The following is a 23,491-nucleotide window of genomic DNA, read 5'->3' as shown; positions in this document are numbered from 1 at the left end:
GGTGCAGTCCTGATGACCTGGAAGGCTCGCAGCCCCAGCTTGGTGCGGAGCACCATGGGTCACTTTTGGTTCTTGTTCATCACCTCCGCCTGTGTTAGGATGATCGCCTCGATCGCGTGCCTCCAGATCTCAAAGCGTGCATGGGCTTCCAGGTGCTGAGGGTCGATCTCCAGGGTCCCGATTGACAGGAACTTCTCAGTGGTTAATCTTTAAATTTTATCTGAATAAATTGTGGTAGCTGCAAAACTCAAGACTAGTTGCTGCTTCACTGGCTCCCATGTGATTGGCTTTGGAGGGGCCGGCTGAGTCGGCTGATTGACAGCAGGCCAGGTGGAGTCAGCCCTTCGGTGGTCTTCCTGCAGGTACAGAGATCGCCCTCTGCAGTTGGCTGGCGGTCGTATCACCAAAGGATCAGAATGCAGAGCCTGAGGTAAAGCAAACCACTGGATTAGATGGGCAAGTCTGGTATGAAGAAAGCAGTAATACCAGTGAAGAAAAAGAGATAAGGAGAGACATAATATGGGGTGAGTATGAAAAGAAGGAGCACAGAGAACCCAAGCCTTGAAGGATTCATGTGGAATACATTATTTAGTTTTCATCGTGCCTGCTTAAATCTAACAATATTGTCCCTTTTTCCCCGATCTTCTTTGACCTGAAACTCAGTTTCTTGTTCCACAAAAGCTGTCTGATTTCCTGAATACTTTGGGTATTTGTTTCGGGTTGAATTCTGCAGCTCTTCCCCAATGCCCAAACTCCCCCCGGAAAGTCCCTCGACCGGCAGCCAATCAGCAGCTGCCAGAGTCTCCACCGCCCTGACCAATAGGAAAGTCGGGGTCGGTTGTTTAAAATCGGGACGCTGCGCAGCCGCAGTTGCTGCAGGGCGTGGCGCACGGAAGGCTGTGTGCGAGGTGCGAGGGAGGGGGAGTATTCCTGTCGGTGGGAATGGAAGGGGGAGTATTCTTGTCGGTGGGAATGGGAGGGGCGGGGTGAGAGCCAGGGACGAGCTGGGAGAACGGGCAAGAGGAGGAAGCGGTAGCGTTGTGGCGGAAGAGCTGTTTCCCTGAAGTGAGGAGGTGACGTCTCTGCGGTTGAAGTCGGTGAAACCGGGCGCTCTTGTGAAACTGACTACAGAGTGGAAAGACCCGGTCGAACTCAACTGGAATCACATTTTCCGGAGGTAACACCGCCTCTTGCGAAGGTTCCCCCACTCCCCGTCCCCGTATTACCGGACGTGACTTGCTAATGAGTCAGCGAGAGGAGGAGTGGGTGGGGAGAAATTGTTCCTCTTCGAACTCCCGCTTCACTGCTTGTACTGTCATTGCGAAGCTAATTCAGTCATTTTCTTAACTGGGTGGTAAAAGGAAACCAGCACTATCTGTTCAGGTCAGTATTCAGTGTTCTTGTAATCTTTTGGAATCTGTACGTCCAGTATAAATAGCCTATATACCCAATTCTTGAGAAGATGGCAGTGGACTTTTATGGCTGGTGAAGTGGTCACATAGTTCTGACATGTTCCAGGAAGTTAGACTGTATAACAGTAAAATACTGACCCTTTGTTTTCAAATCAGGATGATGTGTGGCTTGGGAAATCTGTAGTGGGACTCCCATGCATTTGATTCCCCAGTTCTCTTGCTGGTAGAGAGAGTTGCTCTCAAAGTAGCCTGAATAAATAGCTTCAGTTTATTGTGGAAATTGTACACGTTAAAGGTCTTTGTTGGGGCAGTGGATACTTCAGTACACCAAATTAACGTTGTTAGATGTTACACTGTATTGCAATCCTCTTTCTGTTTAGTGGGAGGGGAGTATCAGAACCAGGCTCCAGTTAGTTGGGTGTTCAGTAAACATTGGGTTATGTTTATTGCCCTGCACTTTGTACAATATACATATGCACCAAAATTCTTGTGCTGTAGCCAAGCTGCTATCAGAAAAATTATAGGAGCAAACTAATAGAGTTAAACAAAAAAAAAACTAAATCTATAAGATAATAAATATTCACAGTCATCCTTGTGCAAAAATAATGACTTTTTTATGTCGTCAGAGCAGTCTTTGAATTGTGTACCAAGGGAAGGTTAAAGAATCTGATAGCTTTTAGAAACTATTCTTGAATCTAGAAGTGCTGGTTTTTCAGGCTTCTGTACTTTTTGCCTGAAGGTAGCAATGAGAAGAGGTTGTGGCTGATGATGTGAGGATTGTTTATGATGGCTCACTTGAGGCCGTCAGTGCCTCACCTAGATATCTGCAGTCAGATGCCAGACCATTGGGATTTCTGAAGGGGTAATATGTTATTCATTGCAGGTGTTGGAAAGACTTTGGGATGGAAGACATGAGTTACTTTGTGTAAGATTCCCAGACTTGTATTTGTGCTTTTCTGCCACAGTATTTCTGTGACTGTTCCAGTTAAGTTTTTGGTCAATGGTGATCTCCAGGATTTTGATCAAAAGTTCCTTTTGTTGTCATGTAATTTTTAAAAAAAAACATAAAATGTTATTTACATGATGATGACCAGTGACTTGATAGTAATGGCATTGAATGTCAAAGATAGGTTGTTAGTTTCACTTGTGGGAGATGGACACTAAATGGTACTTTGGAGCGCTTATCACTTTCTACTTTTGTCTTGTTCTTGCAGCATGCAGCCATAAACTGCTTGAAATGTTATGGCATTGTGTGGCATTTGAATGTTCAATTATCAGCAAACCTTTGGAATTCTGATTTGTAGTTGAAAAGGCCAGTAATGAAGCAGCTAAAGATGGTTGAGGCTTATGACAGTGGCCTGAGGTAAATGATCTCCAATGACCACAGCCATTTTTGTTTTGCAAGGTACGATTCTAACCACTGATTTTTTTTTTCCTGGCCATTGACTTCTGTTTTACTAGCCTGCCTTGATATCATGGGTAGTCACTTCTGCCTTGACAGTGGAATTCTGCTCTGCTTCATGTTTGGATCAAGATCTGGAATCTAATGGTCCAAGTGAAACCCAGACTGCTTCATGACTCTGAAAATGACAGCATCCATTGGTTTGGTTGTGTAGATTGGGTAGTTTTTGTTTCTGCTTTAGGAGTTGTTTTAATACACAGATTTTTTTGGACTGGTTAGTTATATTTTTGATATAAATACATGTAGAGACTAATTACCGGTAGTTGAGATTGCATTTTTGAAGAAATAGACATGCAGCATGCTAACAGGCCATTTCGGCCCAGGATCCTGTGCCACCAAATTATATCCAATTGATCTACAACCCACAGCATGTTTCGAATGGTGGTAGGAAACTGGAGACCCTGGAGGAAACTCACACAGACACGGAGAACATACAAACTCCTTACAGTGCAGGATTTGAACCCGGTCCCGATCGCTGATGCTGCAACAACATTGCACTAACTGCTATACTAGCCACATCTGCCCAGACAGAACTTTGTTTCTCTGCAAGCATGTTAATTTTTCCATGTATTGGTTTAGATTTCCAAACCCAAGAATCAATCTATTGAAACTGTGCTGGACTCCCTCTTGGCAAAATATCCTTCAAAGAGCACGGAGACCCAGTCTTCACAAGACATTTGGGTGTGGCGTTGTTAGAGTTCTATATTGTTGGAAAAAGGTTTCTCAACTACAATACAACTCTGATTATCTGAAATCCTCATTTATCTTAATTTTTTTTGGACCTGGAAGTGACATCTGTTCATCTCTGAAAAATTTTGGGGGGGATGGTGTGTGTGAGGGGGGGGTGGTGTGTGTGAGGGGGGGGTGGTGTGTGTGAGGGGGGGGTGGTGTGTGTGAGGGGGGGGTGGTGTGTGTGAGGGGGGGGTGGTGTGTGTGAGGGGGGGGTGGTGTGTGTGAGGGGGGGTGGTGTGTGTGTGAGGGGGGGGTGGTGTGTGTGTGAGGGGGGGGTGGTGTGTGTGTGAGGGGGGGGTGGTGTGTGTGTGAGGGGGGGTGGTGTGTGTGTGAGGGGGGGTGGTGTGTGTGTGAGGGGGGGGTGGTGTGTGTGTGAGGGGGGGTTGGTGTGTGTGTGAGGGGGGGTGGTGTGTGTGAGGGGGGGTGGTGTGTGTGAGGGGGGGGTGGTGTGTGTGAGGGGGGGGTGGTGTGTGTGAGGGGGGGGTGGTGTGTGTGAGGGGGGGGTGGTGTGTGTGAGGGGGGGGTGGTGTGTGTGAGGGGGGTGGTGTGTGTGAGGGGGGTGGTGTGTGTGAGGGGGGGGTGGTGTGTGTGAGGGGGGGGTGGTGTGTGTGAGGGGGGGGTGGTGTGTGTGAGGGGGGGGTGGTGTGTGTGAGGGGGGGGTGGTGTGTGTGAGGGGGGGGTGGTGTGTGTGAGGGGGGGGTGGTGTGTGTGAGGGGGGGGTGGTGTGTGTGAGGGGGGGGTGGTGTGTGTGAGGGGGGGGTGGTGTGTGTGAGGGGGGGGTGGTGTGTGTGAGGGGGGAGTGGTGTGTGTGAGGGGGGCGTGGTGTGTGTGAGGGGGGGTGGTGTGTGTGTGTGAGGGGGGGTGGTGTGTGTGAGGGGGGGGTGGTGTGTGTGAGGGGGGGTGGTGTGTGTGAGGGGGGGGTGGTGTGTGTGAGGGGGGGGTGGTGTGTGTGAGGGGGGGGTGGTGTGTGTGAGGGGGGGTGGCGTGTGTGAGGGGGGGTGGCGTGTGTGAGGGGGGGTGGCGTGTGTGAGGGGGGGTGGCGTGTGTGAGGGGGGGGTGGCGTGTGTGAGGGGGGGGTGGCGTGTGTGAGGGGGGGGTGGCGTGTGTGAGGGGGGGGGTGGCGTGTGTGAGGGGGGGGTGGCGTGTGTGAGGGGGGGGTGGCGTGTGTGAGGGGGGGGTGGCGTGTGTGAGGGGGGGGTGGCGTGTGTGAGGGGGGGGTGGCGTGTGTGAGGGGGGGGTGGCGTGTGTGAGGGGGTGGTGGCGTGTGTGAGGGGGGGGTGGCGTGTGTGAGGGGGGGGTGGCGTGTGTGAGGGGGGGGTGGCGTGTGTGAGGGGGGGGTGGCGTGTGTGAGGGGGGGGTGGCGTGTGTGAGGGGGGGTGGTGGCGTGTGTGAGGGGGGGGTGGCGTGTGTGAGGGGGGGGTGGCGTGTGTGAGGGGGGGGTGGCGTGTGTGAGGGGGGGGTGGCGTGTGTGAGGGGGGGTGGCGTGTGTGAGGGGGGGTGGCGTGTGTGAGGGGGGGTGGCGTGTGTGAGGGGGGGTGGCGTGTGTGAGGGGGGGGTGGCGTGTGTGGGGTGGGGGTGGCGTGTGTGGGGGGGGTGGCGTGTGTGGGGGGGGGTGGCGTGTGTGGGGGGGGGTGGCGTGTGTGGGGGGGGAGTGGCGTGTGTGGGGGGGGGTGGCGTGTGTGTGGGGGGGGTGGCGTGTGTGGGGGGGGGGTGGCGTGTGTGGGGGGGGGTGGCGTGTGTGGGGGGGGGTGGCGTGTGTGGGGGGGGGTGGCGTGTGTGGGGGGGGGGTGGCGTGTGGGGTGTGGGGGGGGTGGCGTGTGTGGGGGGGGGGTGGCGTGTGTGGGGGGGGGTGGCGTGTGTGGGGGGGGGTGGCGTGTGTGGGGGGGGGTGGCCGTGTGTGGGGGGGGGTGGCGTGTGTGGGGGGGGGTGGCGTGTGTGGGGGGGGGTGGCGTGTGTGGGGGGGGCTGGCGTGTGTGGGGGGGGCTGGCGTGTGTGGGGGGGGCTGGCGTGTGTGGGGGGGGTGGCGTGTGTGGGGGGGGGGTGGCGTGTGTGGGGGGGGGGTGGCGTGTGTGGGGGGGGGTGGCGTGTGTGGGGGGGGGTGGCGTGTGTGGGGGGGGGTGGTGTGTGTGGGGGGGGGTTTGGAGTCAGGGCTTGGTCATTGGGTGTGCCGGTCACTCTGAACTATCCCCTTGGCCTAATGCATGCACACTGTACGGGTGTCGGGAGCTCCGGTGTACACTAAGGGGAAGGCTCGGAGTTGTGTGATGGGACCTCCGGTGACACTGAGAATGGCAGATGCCATGGGCTCACAGGTCAAAAATGTATGGTGCGGGAAGGCTGTGAAATTGGGGGTGTTGCTAGGCTGAAAAGATGGGGGAGCGGTAGCAACCCCTGCCCCTCACCTCCCCAAAGCTATGCCCCTGCTCGGGCTCCCGGGCAGGAGTGGGGACCTTGACCTCTCGGGATGGAGCAGGACCTTGGTGGGGACGTGTTGGGGATTGGTGGTGGCATTGACAACACTTCAGCACTCGTACTGTAGATTTTATGTGCCCTTAACCAAGCTGTTCCTGTACAGCTGCAGGTTGTCACCAGCAATGTGGAAAATTGCCCAAGAGTATCCTATCAATAATAGAGCATCTATTCTAAATAATTAACACAGAAGTTGATGTCACCAAAGCAGTGCATGTTCACCAATGCCCTTTGTGGGTTTTGCCAGAGACAGTTGGCACCCTTCTTTGTAACCTAAAGCCATATTTCACTGAGTGTAGCACTAAGGACTAATGAGCTTTGAGGGGAAAGAATAGTCCAGTGATCAGAGTCATCCCTGGCATAAACGGTTTTTGTGATTATTGGATGCCAATCATTTCAACTCCAGGGTATTTCAACAGTTCCTCCAGATTGTTTCTTTGGCTGATCTATCTTTAGCTTTATGGTATTTCTCCTCAATCATTTCCAAATATGTCCATATAATTATGGATTGTTTATTTCTGGCCCGACTCCCAGAATCCATAGTTTGGTGATTTCCATTGACTGCTCTCAACCAGAATAGCCCTGCAATTACTGTTACTGTAAAATTAGGTTAGAGATCAGCTACCCTGTGGCAATGACACACTTCTTGATCTCAGATTTTCCAACATCAAAAGACATGTCAAGAGATTAATGCAGCATCCTCAACAACAGCAATCAGGACAAAATAACTCATTCAAAAATTATCTCATCCACAACCCTTTACGCTACAGAAAATGCACTGCACTTTCTTGACTGGGTGGTGGCTGAAACCACTTACCAATGTGAAGAAGGGAAAGCATAGCATGGAAATACTGCCATTTGCTTGTTTGTTTCCAAGTGACACATCATATGATTTGGAAATATTGAGGTTATTTTTGTCCCTGAGTATGAATCCTTAAAGCCTTGTCCAAGAACATTGTAGGAATATCTGCACCAGAATGACTGTAGGACAGTTTTAAATATAGAAAATTAGTTCTTCCTACAAACAACATTAATGATTGATGTTTGCATGCTGTTTCTTAAGCACCCAGTAAGAACTTTGAAATATCAGGACCTATGATACCTCCAAATTCTTGTTGTGTGCAAGACCTTCAGTAATCACTGCAGGAGTTTTTAAATGTGCCATGGGGGAGTGAATTAATTGAGCTCATTGGGGCTAGAAACACTGAGAATGTTGCCTGTTGCTGATCTTTGAGGAAGTCTAACTCCATAGAGCAAAAGTGGTATCTGAAGACTGAAGGAAATCAGTGCTAAAGCACTGGCAAGTGATCTGATAGAAGCTGTTTTGGGGGTGGTGGGAGGATTTTTTTTTTTAAATGACTCAACCAAAAGGGATTGAATTATCAGGATTGAAGATGAGACCTCTATACTCAAAGTACAGACAAGAAGATCCAAAGAATCCCCAAATGTTGCTTCATCTTAGATTTTTTTTGTTATAGACTTGCACATTATGTTTGCTATATATGAATCAATCCAATTAGAACTCAAATTGTATGAACATTTCACATAAATTACATTGGACAACAAAGATTTTGCCTTCTGAACATTTTGAGCTGCTGATCATGAAAATCCCATAAAAAGTTCCTACCACGCACTTTTTTAGATACAACCAATTTTTGTGATTTCATGTCATTTTTTTAAGTCAACTAGTATGCTGCCTGCAAAATAAGCTGTTTTGATCATTCCAAGCAGGCCTGGGCCTGCATTCAGTGCAGGTGCTATGCAAATATTATCTTAGACCTGAGCATGCTTGGAAGGTATTTAAAGATGTTGAGAATTTTCTTGCCAACTACAGCACCAAACTACATCCAGCTGATTTACATTTCAAGCATGCAAAACCATGCAGTGAAATGTCATTGAAAATTCATTTTCTACATTCACATTTGGACTTCTCTGCAGATCTTGGTGCATTCAGAGACAAACATGTTGGAAGATTTCACCAGGAGATACCGACCATGGAAAAGGGGTCAACTGGAATCCTTCAAAGCTGGCCAACTGTTGTATGCTGAGTACAAACTAAAATCAGTGGCAAAACATTTGTAGGTCAATTGCATTAATGTAATGTGTCAGATTAAACATACTAGATTCAATAAAAGTTAATTTACTGTTTCTCCAACTTCCTACAAATCAGAAAGCAAAGTTGTGTTCAACTTGAAGTTATCTTTCATAATCCCCAATTTTTTTATCTTTTCATGAAGTAAACCTTTTGAAAACTTTATTTTCTCGTTATTCTTTCAAAATTTACTATGTGTGGGCTGAGGTTGTTTAAGGTTATAAGTAGGAATAGAACAGAGCCATTCAGTTGGATGATGATTAACTCGGCATTCTTCAAATCCACTTTATTGGTTTTGTTTGCTATAGAGTAGAAAACTCACCCAAAGCATGTTTATTTACTCATCTTCATGACAAAGTGTTCTAAAGACTTTCAATCCTCTGAGAGAATTTAATTAAAAAAAAAATTAGATATTCAGCATGGTAACAGGCTATTTTGGCCCACGAGTCCATGCTGCCCAATTTACACCCCCCAGGATGTTTCAAACAGGTGGGAGGAAACCAGAGCCCCTGAGGAAAACTCATGCAGACATGGGGAGAACTTAAACTCCTTACATACAGACAGCATGAGATTCAAACCTCAGTCCCGATGGCTGGCTCTGTAAATGCGTTGCGCTAACTGCTTTACCAACAGTGCTGCCCTAAGAATTTCTTCCGTTCAGTTGTAAATGAGAATTCCCTTCTTCTGAGAGCAGGCTGTCTGATTCTGTACTCTTCCATTAGAGGAAACATTTATTCTTTTTTAGTCCAGCCAGGTTAGAAATGTTTTGCAATGAAATTGCATGTTATTTTCTACATCAGTGAAACGAAAGACCAAATCTATTTAACCTTTTATTGAACAACAATCCCTTTGAACCCGAGATCATAATGAACATCCTATTCCAATATTATATCTTAAATAAGGGTCTGAAACTATTCATTCTACTTTAAATATAGTCTAGATCAGGGGTGTCAAACTCAAATTCACAGAGGGCCAAAATTTAAAACTTGGACTAAATCGTGGGCCAAACTAAATATTTATTGAAAATTTTCAACAACATCTGCATGTTTTCTCTTCTTTCAACATGTGTAATGTTAAACTTTTTCTTATTAAAATAAATGTTTAATAATAGTTTTGGTTAAATTCTTTCCAGAAGAAGCATTAACAAATGAGAAATAAAATATTCAATAAATAATATTTCTCTATAGCCTTTAAGCTCCTTTTAAATGTATTTTTTTTCACAAGCCAACAAGTCAAAAAAAATAACAACTTGCTTCAATGAAAATCCAGTCTTTCAACTATGAACAGTCCAAAGTTAACCAAAGAAAATATTAATCCAAGCTTACCTTGCTACACTGTGATTTACTCTGATGCACCTGGGTCTAATCCAGATACTTGGCATCTCTTCTTAGATGCAAGTTCATCAAATTCTGGGGTCAGAGTTTGCCTCCCACCTGTCTTGAAAGGCCCTGTTTTCTGTCTTTGGTTTGGCCATTTTTCGTAAGGGGTTTATTACATGCGAGTTCGGCGACAGGTCACAGATGCTAATGAAAGTAAAGAGAGGAGGTGGGGGCGATTAGCGGGCTGATGGGCTGGCGCCAATACATTTGCAAAGCATTCTGGGATTTGTAGTATTAGCTGTGCATGTGCTATACTGGCGCGGCGGCCAGCGGGCCAGCTCTAATACATATTTGATATGATCTTGCGGGCCAAATATAATTATATCACGAGCCAAATTTGGCCCATGGGCCTGAGTTTGACATGTGTGGTCTAGATGGTGACATTTGCTTAGTATTATGGGTTCTGGTTTTGATTTCCTGTCTTAGGTTTTCTGTTTTGCCTGCATATTGAACTCAATGTGGTGAGTTGCTATTGGTAAGGTCTTGGACTGGGATCTTTTGCATAAGGGGCCTTTCACATGACCAGTTTGAATAGCAGCAAAATGCAAGTGAAACCAAGAACTGACTGCAGATGCTTCATAAAGTGATTATCTGATTTGGGTTTGGTTTCCTCAGTATAAAGGAGATATTTGTCTGCATTTTTCTCTGATCATGAGGCTTTCCATATGGTTGCTTCTGAAATATCATTTTTCCTTAACTGGCTCAACCTCTACCCCTTTGGACAGAGCCCTTGACTGCTTCTCATCCATTTCTAGCATCTCTGCTATCCCATCTTTTTGCCCTTGAAAGAGCAAGAACAGCATTGTTCTAATCCTTGTCCTTTATCAGCTCCAGCAAGATTTCACCATGAGATGCATATCCTCCTCTTCTAGCATTTTGAAATATCATTTGTTTCATGATTCCCTTGTCTGCTCTTCCATTGCTGTCTCCCACTCATAGTCATGTGATACTTTCTCATGCAACCACAAGAGGTTCAGCACCTGTTTTATTTCTTCCCATCATCTAAATGTTCTTCCCAGGTGAAGTTCCAATCTAGAGTGCTGCATTTGATGTTCGCATTGTGAACCTTATTTTTTTTACACTGGACCAGTCAGATGCAGATTGGATTATTGTTTTACATCAGTCACACATTAAACAACCATATTAACTTATTACATCTACCATATGTTTTCTCAGTCTGAAAAACACCCTCTATCAAGCTCACATTTCACAGCAACCCAAACTAACCAATTTCTCTCTTTGGTTTGATTGAGGGGTTTTATCTGAAATATCAACTATTTATCTTCAGGATGGCAAATAAGGGTGGATACATTTCTCTGACCTTGTGGGAGGCTAGTGCAGAAATTGCAGAGGCCCTAGCAGAGGTATTTAAACCATTCTTGGCCATTGGTGAAATGCCAGAGGATCATCAGGCAGTAGATGTTGTCTACATAGACTTGAGTGAGAAGACTTTTTATTTTAAAAAACAATTATTTAACAATTTTTAAACCACAACAGTAAATACGTTTAATTCAATAAAAAAAAACTTCAAAATTACATGTGGTATACAAAATTCCCCCACCCCCAAAAAAAGAAAGGGGGAAAAAAAAGACGGGAGAATGTCAAGGGGGTAAACTATATATCGTATAAGTTTTAATAATAGTGCTGCAGGTTACCAAGAGATGAGGTCTTCAGCGAGTCATTTGCAAAATGTGGATATGAACGTTTAACTACAGGCACCATATTTTCCAAAATACCTATGTTTATTTCATAAACTATAATCTTCTCAAGTGGAATACAGCTATGAAGTTCTGCATGCCATCTCTTCATCCCTAAATCTGTGTCTGATTTTCAAGTAATCACTATATATTTTCTAGTGTTATGAGCCCAAAGGACTCCAAAACCGAACAGCAATAGAAATTCACCAAGGCAATAACTACTTAAACAAAAGTTACTTTTAATTTTCTTTAAACATAATAACAAGATCAGTCTTTAACTTATTAGTATTAACAACAACCTAACTTAACCCCCCTTCTAATTCTAAACACATGTGTATATGTTCAGGAAAGTTCTTTGTTTCACAGTCCAATCATTCACTTCTCACTTCTCCAAGTTCACCGGTATCAGGCAATTCTTACACTGTGTACAGAATTTAACATTTATTTATCTTCACTAGGCTCTTGTGCTTAAAGTTAAATGGTTACAACTCAAAGATTCTAGTTGGTTTTGGAGAGAGATTTGTTGCTTGTTGGACATACACAAACTGATTTCCTCCAATCAGTCATTTGTGTCTTGCCGAAGAAACTTACCCCATCATAGGTTGTCCAAATGATAACCTTCTTCCAGGTCACCACAGGGTTCCTCTTGTTTCCCTTATTTCAGGAGAAACACTCAAGCCAGCCATTTCCTCTTGTAAGGATTACAAGGGTTTTGAACAGGCTGAATTCAGAACTCACAGCCCATCTTCAAAATGGGATCTTTCAACAAGCTTGCTATTTTTCAGCCTCAACTGCTACTGTAGAACTGATATCTCTCTGCCTGAGAGAAGAATCCTATTTGTTTTTTCCCCCTCTCTCCGTGTAAAAATCATGACTTCTTACAGAGCTCCAAACCTAATCTTTGAAAGATGTTATCAGCCTCTCTGAGCTTGGACTTTATTGCCCATACACAATAGATCAGCATTCTTCATTGCTTCTGCAAAGCCAACTGGAGCCTCAACATCTTGTTTCAGCAAAGCTCTTCCATTTTTAATGAGATGTATTTTGTGAAATGTTACTGTTTGTGAATTGACCTACACTAAATCCCACAATCTATCTCTTTTAAATACATATTTATCCATAACCTTTCTAATATCCCCTGTTACACTAGAAACTGCTAAAGCAATTTTTACAAATTAATTTTGATGCATAATGTATCCAATCTCACAACTAAAACATAAATTTGATAATGTAGGGTTCAATTGTTTTAATTTGAGTCAAATATAACTGATGTAAAAAAAATATATATTGAACCAACTTTTATCTTAACATTAATAATTTTGTCATATTATCTCTACATAATTGCATCCAAACTTTCTCATCTATTTGTCTATTTAAATCTGCTTCTCATTTTAACCTTGATTCATGCACCCTATTTTAGGGACCTTCTTTTGAAGTAAATTATACATTAGAGATAAATTTATTGACATTACAATTACAAATCAATAATTCTGATTCTCTCTGACTAGGTAATGTGAAACTCAGACCTATTTTATCAGTCAAGAAAGCTTTAACTTGATAATAACAGAAAAAAAGTATTATTTGGAACATTAAATTTATTCTTCATTCTTTCGAATGTTACAAATCTTCCAGCTTCAAAATAGTCCTCTATTGTCTTAATACCCATCCGCATCTAAGTCCTCAAAAATTGATTATCCATAGAAAATGGAATGTATATTTTGACATAATGGTATTTTTCCTGAAATTAAATCTTTTGCACCAATTTCATAATCAATTTTATTCCATAACTTAATCAGATGTTTCAAAACAGGTGGATCTTACCACCAATAATTTTGAATAAAATTCTGTATATTAATTTCTCTTCTTTATTAACCCAAGCAGGAATTTTATTTACACCAAAGAGTACATTAATAAATCTATTTTGAGCTGCCTTATAATAGTTCGTAAAGTGGGGAAGTTGTAAACCTCCCGATTCAAGCTTCCAAGTCCATTCTTTCAAATAAACCTTTGCCGTTTTCCCTTTCCATGGAAACTTTCTAGCACTTGTATTCAAGTCCTTAAAATATTTTTTTGAGGAATTGAGATGGGGATTGACTGAAAAAGATACTGAACTCTTGGGAAAATATTCATCTTAATACAATTTACTCTACCTACTAAAGTTATAGGCAAGTTATTCCACCTATTCAAATCCTCCTTAATTTTATTAGGAAATGGCAAAAAGTTCAATTTATATAAATTATTTAAATCATTATTGACCCTAATATCTAAATATTTAATTCCAACATCTGACAACCTACTTTGAGTGGCATTTCTACATCGAGTGTAGTCACCCTTAACTAAGGGCAAAATTATACTTTTGTCCCAATTAATCTTATACCCAGATATTTCACCATATTCTTCCAATCTTGTATGTAATTGATGCAACAATTTCATTGGGTCTGTCAAATAAACCAAAGCATCATATCATCAAACACATTTTATATTCTTCCTGATTAACATTTATACCATTAATCTTAAAATCTTGTCTATTAACTGTGTTGAAGGTTCTATTGCCAAAGAAATGGGGCTGGTGATAAAGGACATTCCTGTCTACTCTATCTAGTTAATTGAAAGAGGTAGAAGTTTGTCCATTAGTCACTATTTTGCAGAAGATTTTTATATAAAATTTTAACCCAATTTATAAATGTTGGTCCAAAACCAAACTTTTCCAATACCTTAAACAAAAAAGTCCCATTCTAACCTTTCAAAAGCCTTATCTGCATGTAAAGCTACTGCCACAGTTAAGCCACCCCTTTTGAGTTCAATTAATTAAACTAATCAATCTAGCAACATTATCAGCAGATTGTTACTTTTTGACAAGCCCTGTTTGATCCATAGTAATTAAATTTTGTAAATAGTTAGCTATTCTCTGCTAAACATTTTAGCAATAATTTTATAATGTACATTCAATAATATTGGTCTATTAGATGCAGGCTTTAACGGATTTCTTTTTTTGGTATAACTATTAATTGCATTTGAAAAATATTCCAGCAGAGAATGGGATTTTGCCACTTACTCTAATTTCTTTAGGTGGTAATCTTAAGAATTTGTTTTAATAGTATTAATTGTTCTAGAAGCTTGTTTTGTTTTCACTGCCAGGTAAGAATTCTGAGCCCTTTCTCCTAATTCATAATATCTTTGACTATTTCTCTCAATTAATTTTTCTGCTCTATAGGTCTGAATTGTATTGTAATGAAGTTTTTTGTTATTCATTTTTTTCTTTTTCTTGTCAGAAGCCTTTCTTTGTAAATGCTTATAACTGATCTTGCTGACTTACCCAACACTGGATCAAGACAGCAATTAAAATCCCTTCCTCTCAAACCTTTTCATGAGCTTCATGAATAAATAAGTATCATGAATAAATATTCATCAGTGTCCACATTTTAAAATTGAAAATGAATCAAAACAAATCTCCCCACAGGATCTGTAACCACCCTTTGAATTTTAACAGGTCATGGCTTCTTAATCAATATCACAACTCCTAAATGTTGAGGCTACCACTTGACCTACCCCATCTCTTTCGTTTTCGACATCCCTTCTTTGTGAAATGGGTCTCTTGCAAAAAAGCAATATCAACTAAATACTCTTTTTACTCTTAGTCAGATTATTGACCATTTATATTAAAACTTGCAAAGTTTAATGCTCTTCTGACAGCCATTTCTCTACTTCCAAAAAAATTCAGAACTCCCCGTGCCTCTCCTCTTAGGCCCCCAGCACATTAAGACTATCAATCACACTTGACATCTGTCAAAAAGAAGAAAACAGGAAAAAGAAAAGGAGAGAAAGAAACTCGAAAAACCCCACAAAAGAAAAGTTGCTGCCAAAAAAAGGCCAATGCTCTTTTGTATGGGAAGTGGCCCTTGCCACAAAGGAGAAAAAACTTCACCCCCCCCCCCCCGCACCAACCACCAGTAAGAAATTTCCTGCAAAACTTGAGTAAGAAACAGTTCATTTGTATGTGTAGGCAGCCTCTTCATTTGTTCATTGTCGAGGTCTTCAGTTTCTTGTTGCATCAGTACTTTTACTGTAGCTTGTATCACCTCAGTAAAATCTGTTGAATGCCCAAGTTGTGGACAAGAGGGTGAATCCTCACAAATGATGGGCCTTGATGGTGAACCTGACAAGGTACAGAAAATCGGTGCCAGCTGACTAGCTAGTGTTCACAGACATTTTCAATCTCTAATTGTTTCAGTCAGAAGTTCCCACTTGATTCAGAAGGGCATCAATCATTCTGATGCCCAAGGGCAGAGTGAGCTACTTCAATGACTATTGCCCAGTAGCACCCACATCTATGGTAATAAAATGCTTTGAGAGGTTGATCATGGCTAGAATTAACTCATACCCAAGTAAAGACCTGGACCAATTACAATTCACCCCCTGCCACAATCGCTTCACAGCAGATACAATCTCACTAGCATTCCACTCAGTCCTGAATCACAAAGAAAGCAGAAACACTTGCATCAGGCTGTTTTTCATCAATTATAGCTTAGCCTTTAATACCATCAACATTGGTACTGGTCAACAAGTTTCAAAACCTGGGCCCCTGCAACTAGATTCCTGATTTCTTTTTTCCGAAGACCACAGTCAGTCCAGATAACTAACAACGTTGTCTTCTCATTGACAATCAGCGCAGGCACACCTCAAGAATGTGTGCGTAACCCACTGCTCTACTCTTTCTATACCCATAACTGTGATGCAGATTTCAACAGGGATTTTATCTGAAGCTGCACCTGGCAATTGGAGTCGGGTGACTCAGGCAGTTGGATTTGTAAAGCTCTGATCAGCAGGAAACTGATTGGGCAATAGAGATCAAGTGATCCAGGGAACTTGTGACTTAGGGTCGTATTAATTCACTTCAACTCAGGAGTCTTGAGAGATGGTACTATTGACCCGAGTTCTCCCCCCCCCCCCAGTACATGCAGCAGTGAATAGGAAATTTACAACTAGTTTTTTTTTTTGCTACAGCTGTGTAGCTGGGCACAATTCAAATGCCATCTACAAATTTGCTAGCTCAGCAGAATCTCAGACAGCAAGGAGGAAGTGTACAGGAGTGGGAAAATTGAGCTGGTTGAGTGGTGTCATTACAACAAAGTTAACAGAACTAAGATACTGATTGTGGACTTCAGGAAAGGGAAACCAGAAAAACATAAACCAATCCTCATTGAGGGGTCAGCAATGGAAAGTGTAAAGAACTTCAAATGTCTGGGTGTCAACATCTCTGAAGATTTGTCCTGGGGCCTTCATGTTGATGCATCCATGTGTGAATGCAATTACAATATTGTACTTGCAATAGTATTATTCATCCCACTAGCAGGCATTGTTCTGTTATATTTGTAGGAGTGTGCAAGCATTCCATTTGATTATGCAGAGTGTGTTTTCTTTTTATAAAAATACATTCAGAAATTTGGGGCTGATATGATTGAAGTTTTCCAGGTCATTGGAGGAGCTGAAGGGATAGAGCATTCCTTTTGGTTGAAGAGTTTGGGATTAAAGGCTATAATCTAAAAATTAGAATCAGGCCTTGAAAGATTGAATTAAAATATCAGAGTGGTAGAAATTTGGAATTTCTCACAAATGCAAATTAAATGTTAATTTGTTTAACTTGAAAATATTTGTTCAATTAATTTAAAGGGATATTGAGGAGGGGAAAGCTAGATGCCTGAAATTGGGCTACAGATGTTCAGTAATCTTATTGAACAAGCCTAAGAGATTAAATAATGTATGTTCATTCCGATATACTCAAGTTATTGCTTTTCATTTTGTGTATTGACCAGTTTACTCATCATTAAGCAGGAGGAGTAAGTTATCATAGGTGTTGTTATATCAATAACTCCATAGTAGAGATAAATTCTCTGAGAAATAAAGCTCTTTTCTGTATCTCAAACCATTATTATCCTGTAATTATTCTGTAGTCACCTGGAGATTGCTTTGGTTTGCATTTAATTCCCAGTTCTTTGTATTTCTACAATATTTCATCTTTCCCTTCTGATGAAATTAGTATAAAAATGGGCCATTGGTTCTATTTCATCCTCTCAGTTCACAATGTTCTGCAGCTGCTGAGCACTGACCTTAACCTGGTAACAGGGAGGCAATGTGCTGTCAATTTTAGTCCATGTTATTAAATGCTTTTTTGGATGCTAGGAGCAATGAGGACAAATGAGCATTATTGGGACAGTTTAGCATAGGATTAAACTGTTTGCAGTTTGGAGGTAGCATAGGTTCATAATTCCATTCGAGATGCTAAATATTATACTGTACATCATTAGAAGAGAATGGCCTGCATACAGGACAACCCTGAATTTCCACCTAAATGTAGGTTTGAGTGATACCCTTTTGTAGAAGATGACCACCCCCCCAAAAAAGAATCTGGCATTACTGCTGACAAGTGGATGTAAAAGCAAATTGCAATATATTAATTTGCATCTTTTAAAATTAACCACCATTGGCTCCTGTAACTGGCCATTTAAAGCATGTACAGAGCTGACGGCAGTCGGACTGGGCAGATGGACCCCACGATGGAGGATTGAGACTTCATTGATAGCTAATAGGCATGCTCAAGATTAAGTTGGAGCCTGTGGGAAGATGGCAGTGGTGTTGAAACTTCACTGGCAAGGTACGGAGTTTAGACCCAGTGTGTAGAACAATCTCTTTTTTAATTTAATTTTTTTAAATTTTTTTAAGGAGAAATTATTGTTTCATAGATAGTCCTAGATAATCGCATATATGATATGCCTAGTAATGTGAGGCCATCTCAAATAAATAGTATAAGTTTGCAGTGGCTGCAGCTCAATTACAGTTGATGAGAATAATTGTCTTCAATAGACGAGGAATATGTTGTGACTTTTAGCAAGCATTGAAAGCCATCAACCTACTCTAAAGCCATCAACCTAATTATCCAATAGCAGGGATAATTTTGTGGTACATTGTGATGGAATATGTTGCTTGTTTGTGAAGATCTTTGCAAATAACAAAATATTTAACTATTTGTGTGTTACTTTCTGCAACGCATAAGTGCTGGAGAAACTCAATCAGCAGGTTATACAGAGAGCATCCATAGGAAGTAAAAGGCAATGAGCAAGAGAGCAGCCATAGGAAGTAAAGGGTTATCAGCAAGAGAGCATCCATAGGAAGTAAAAGGCAATGGGCAAGAGAGCATCCATAGGAAGTAAGGCAATCAGCAAGAGAGCATCCATAGGAAGTAAAGGGTTATCAGCAAGAGAGCATCCGTAGGAAGTAAAAGGCAATGGTCAAGAGAGCATCCATAGGAAGTAAAAGGCAAATAGCAAGAGAGCATCCATAGGAAGTAAAAGGCAATGGTCAAGAGAGCATCCATAGGAAGTAAAAGGCAATGGTCAAGAGAGCATCCATAGGAAGTAAAAGGCAATGAGCAAGAGAGCATCCATAGGAAGGAAAAGGCAATTAGTCAGAGAGCATCCATAGGAAGGAAAAGGCAATTAGTCAGAGAGCATCCATAGGAAGGAAAAGGCAATTAGTCAGAGAGCATCCATAGGAAGGAAAAGGCAATTAGTCAGAGAGCATCCATAGGAAGGAAAAGGCAATTAGTCAGAGAGCATCCAAAGGAAGGAAAAGGCTATTGGCAAGAGAGCATCCATAGGAAGTAAAGGGTTATCAGCAAGAGAGCATCCGTAGGAAGTAAAAGGCAATGGTCAAGAGAGCATCCGTAGGAAGTAAAAGGCAATGGTCAAGAGAGCATCCGTAGGAAGTAAAAGGCAATGGTCAAGAGAGCATCCATAGGAAGTAAAAGGCAATGGTCAAGAGAGCATCCATAGGAAGTAAAAGGCAATGGTCAAGAGAGCATCCATAGGAAGTAAAAGGCAATGAGCAAGAGAGCATCCATAGGAAGTAAAAGGCAATGAGCAAGAGAGCATCCATAGGAAGTAAAAGGCAATGGTCAAGAGAGCATCCATAGGAAGTAAAAGGCAATGAGCAAGAGAGCATCCATAGGAAGGAAAAGGCAATTAGTCAGAGAGCATCCAAAGGAAGGAAAAGGCAATTGGCAAGAGAGCATCCATAGGAAGTAAAGGGTTATCAGCAAGAGAGCATCCGTAGGAAGTAAAAGGCAATGGTCAAGAGAGCATCCATAGGAAGTAAAAGGCAATGGTCAAGAGAGCATCCATAGGAAGTAAAAGGCAAGAGGCAAGAGAGCATACATAGGAAGTAAAAGGCAATAGGCAAGAGAGCATCCGTAGGAAGTAACAGGCACTCAGCAAGAGAGCATCCGTAGGAAGTAACAGGCACTCAGCAAGAGAGCATCCGTAGGAAGTAACAGGCACTCAGCAAGAGAGCATCCGTAGGAAGTAACAGGCACTCAGCAAGAGAGCATCCGTAGGAAGTAACAGGCACTCAGCAAGAGAGCATCCGTAGGAAGTAACAGGCACTCAGCAAGAGAGCATCCGTAGGAAGTAACAGGCACTCAGCAAGAGAGCATCCGTAGGAAGTAACAGGCACTCAGCAAGAGAGCATCCGTAGGAAGTAACAGGCACTCAGCAAGAGAGCATCCGTAGGAAGTAACAGGCACTCAGCAAGAGAGCATCCGTAGGAAGTAACAGGCACTCAGCAAGAGAGCATCCGTAGGAAGTAACAGGCACTCAGCAAGAGAGCATCCGTAGGAAATAACAGGCACTCAGCAAGAGAGCATCCGTAGGAAATAACAGGCACTCAGCAAGAGAGCATCCGTAGGAAATAACAGGCACTCAGCAAGAGAGCATCCGTAGGAAATAACAGGCACTCAGCAAGAGAGCATCCGTAGGAAATAACAGGCACTCAGCAAGAGAGCATCCGTAGGAAATAACAGGCACTCAGCAAGAGAGCATCCGTAGGAAATAACAGGCACTCAGCAAGAGAGCATCCGTAGGAAATAACAGGCACTCAGCAAGAGAGCATCCGTAGGAAATAACAGGCACTCAGCAAGAGAGCATCCGTAGGAAATAACAGGCACTCAGCAAGAGAGCATCCGTAGGAAATAACAGGCACTCAGCAAGAGAGCATCCGTAGGAAATAACAGGCACTCAGCAAGAGAGCATCCGTAGGAAATAACAGGCACTCAGCAAGAGAGCATCCGTAGGAAATAACAGGCACTCAGCAAGAGAGCATCCGTAGGAAGTAACAGGCACTCAGCAAGAGAGCATCCGTAGGAAGTAACAGGCACTCAGCAAGAGAGCATCCGTAGGAAGTAACAGGCACTCAGCAAGAGAGCATCCGTAGGAAGTAACAGGCACTCAGCAAGAGAGCATCCGTAGGAAGTAACAGGCACTCAGCAAGAGAGCATCCGTAGGAAGTAACAGGCACTCAGCAAGAGAGCATCCGTAGGAAGTAACAGGCACTCAGCAAGAGAGCATCCGTAGGAAGTAACAGGCACTCAGCAAGAGAGCATCCGTAGGAAGTAACAGGCACTCAGCAAGAGAGCATCCGTAGGAAGTAACGGGCACTCAGCAAGAGAGCATCCGTAGGAAGTAACGGGCACTCAGCACGAGAGCATCCGTAGGAAGTAACGGGCACTCAGCAAGAGAGCATCCGTAGGAAGTAACGGGCACTCAGCAAGAGAGCATCCGTAGGAAGTAACGGGCACTCAGCAAGAGAGCATCCGTAGGAAGTAACGGGCACTCAGCAAGAGAGCATCCGTAGGAAGTAACGGGCACTCAGCAAGAGAGCATCCGTAGGAAGTAACGGGCACTCAGCAAGAGAGCATCCGTAGGAAGTAACGGGCACTCAGCAAGAGAGCATCCGTAGGAAGTAACGGGCACTCAGCAAGAGAGCATCCGTAGGAAGTAACGGGCACTCAGCAAGAGAGCATCCGTAGGAAGTAACGGGCACTCAGCAAGAGAGCATCCGTAGGAAGTAACGGGCACTCAGCAAGAGAGCATCCGTAGGAAGTCACGGGCACTCAGCAAGAGAGCATCCGTAGGAAGTCACGGGCACTCAGCAAGAGAGCATCCGTAGGAAGTAACGGGCACTCAGCAAGAGAGCATCCGTAGGAAGTAACGGGCACTCAGCAAGAGAGCATCCGTAGGAAGTAACGGGCACTCAGCAAGAGAGCATCCGTAGGAAGTAACGGGCACTCAGCAAGAGAGCATCCGTAGGAAGTAACGGGCACTCAGCAAGAGAGCATCCGTAGGAAGTAACGGGCACTCAGCAAGAGAGCATCCGTAGGAAGTAACGGGCACTCAGCAAGAGAGCATCCGTAGGAAGTAACAGGCACTCAGCAAGAGAGCATCCGTAGGAAGTAACAGGCACTCAGCAAGAGAGCATCCGTAGGAAGTAACAGGCACTCAGCAAGAGAGCATCCGTAGGAAGTAACAGGCACTCAGCAAGAGAGCATCCGTAGGAAGTAACAGGCACTCAGCAAGAGAGCATCCGTAGGAAGTAACAGGCACTCAGCAAGAGAGCATCCGTAGGAAGTAACAGGCACTCAGCAAGAGAGCATCCGTAGGAAGTAACAGGCACTCAGCAAGAGAGCATCCGTAGGAAGTAACAGGCACTCAGCAAGAGAGCATCCGTAGGAAGTAACAGGCACTCAGCAAGAGAGCATCCGTAGGAAGTAACAGGCACTCAGCAAGAGAGCATCCGTAGGAAGTAACAGGCACTCAGCAAGAGAGCATCCGTAGGAAGTAACAGGCACTCAGCAAGAGAGCATCCGTAGGAAGTAACAGGCACTCAGCAAGAGAGCATCCGTAGGAAGTAACAGGCACTCAGCAAGAGAGCATCCGTAGGAAGTAACAGGCACTCAGCAAGAGAGCATCCGTAGGAAGTAACAGGCACTCAGCAAGAGAGCATCCGTAGGAAGTAACAGGCACTCAGCAAGAGAGCATCCGTAGGAAGTAACAGGCACTCAGCAAGAGAGCATCCGTAGGAAGTAACAGGCACTCAGCAAGAGAGCATCCGTAGGAAGTAACAGGCACTCAGCAAGAGAGCATCCGTAGGAAGTAACAGGCACTCAGCAAGAGAGCATCCGTAGGAAGTAACAGGCACTCAGCAAGAGAGCATCCGTAGGAAGTAACAGGCACTCAGCAAGAGAGCATCCGTAGGAAGTAACAGGCACTCAGCAAGAGAGCATCCGTAGGAAGTAACAGGCACTCAGCAAGAGAGCATCCGTAGGAAGTAACAGGCACTCAGCAAGAGAGCATCCGTAGGAAGTAACAGGCACTCAGCAAGAGAGCATCCGCAGGAAGTAACAGGCACTCAGCAAGAGAGCATCCGCAGGAAGTAACAGGCACTCAGCAAGAGAGCATCCGTAGGAAGTAACAGGCACTCAGCAAGAGAGCATCCGTAGGAAGTAACAGGCACTCAGCAAGAGAGCATCCGTAGGAAGTAACAGGCACTCAGCAAGAGAGCATCCGTAGGAAGTAACAGGCACTCAGCAAGAGAGCATCCGTAGGAAGTAACAGGCACTCAGCAAGAGAGCATCCGTAGGAAGTAACAGGCACTCAGCAAGAGAGCATCCGTAGGAAGTAACAGGCACTCAGCAAGAGAGCATCCGTAGGAAGTAACAGGCACTCAGCAAGAGAGCATCCGTAGGAAGTAACAGGCACTCAGCAAGAGAGCATCCGTAGGAAGTAACAGGCACTCAGCACGAGAGCATCCGTAGGAAGTAACAGGCACTCAGCACGAGAGCATCCGTAGGAAGTAACAGGCACTCAGCACGAGAGCATCCGTAGGAAGTAACAGGCACTCAGCACGAGAGCATCCGTAGGAAGTAACAGGCACTCAGCACGAGAGCATCCGTAGGAAGTAACAGGCACTCAGCACGAGAGCATCCGTAGGAAGTAACAGGCACTCAGCACGAGAGCATCCGTAGGAAGTAACAGGCACTCAGCACGAGAGCATCCGTAGGAAGTAACAGGCACTCAGCACGAGAGCATCCGTAGGAAGTAACAGGCACTCAGCACGAGAGCATCCGTAGGAAGTAACAGGCACTCAGCACGAGAGCATCCGTAGGAAGTAACAGGCACTCAGCACGAGAGCATCCGTAGGAAGTAACAGGCACTCAGCACGAGAGCATCCGTAGGAAGTAACAGGCACTCAGCACGAGAGCATCCGTAGGAAGTAACAGGCACTCAGCACGAGAGCATCCGTAGGAAGTAAAAGGAATCACCACGAGAGCAGACGTAGGAAGTAAAAGGCAATTACCAAGAGAGCATCCATAGGAAGTAAAAGGGAAGGGAGCATTCCATAGGAAGTAAAAGGCATTC

At 44.2% G+C, this 23,491-nt stretch overlaps 1 protein-coding gene across 3 annotated transcripts in view; it reads left to right on the top strand.

Annotated features, from left to right (window-relative positions):
• The first annotated feature begins 963 nt into the window (after positions 1-963).
• birc2 (baculoviral IAP repeat containing 2) overlaps positions 964-23,491 on the top strand; it is a 60,871-nt gene continuing 38,343 nt past the window's right edge. For 2 of the 3 annotated variants that reach the window (XM_069890716.1, XM_069890714.1), the window contains exon 1: positions 964-1,177. The gene's annotated coding sequence lies outside the window, so the exon portion shown is untranslated. Of the gene's footprint in view, positions 1,178-1,201; positions 1,384-23,491 lie in introns of those variants that run through there. The other variant, XM_069890715.1, reaches the window with a different exon arrangement.

This window comes from Narcine bancroftii, chromosome 7 (genome assembly GCF_036971445.1).
Source record: "Narcine bancroftii isolate sNarBan1 chromosome 7, sNarBan1.hap1, whole genome shotgun sequence".
Lineage (NCBI taxonomy): Eukaryota > Metazoa > Chordata > Chondrichthyes > Torpediniformes > Narcinidae > Narcine > Narcine bancroftii.
Note: the sequence above shows the minus strand (reverse complement) of the source record. Positions and strands in the feature narration are given on the sequence as shown.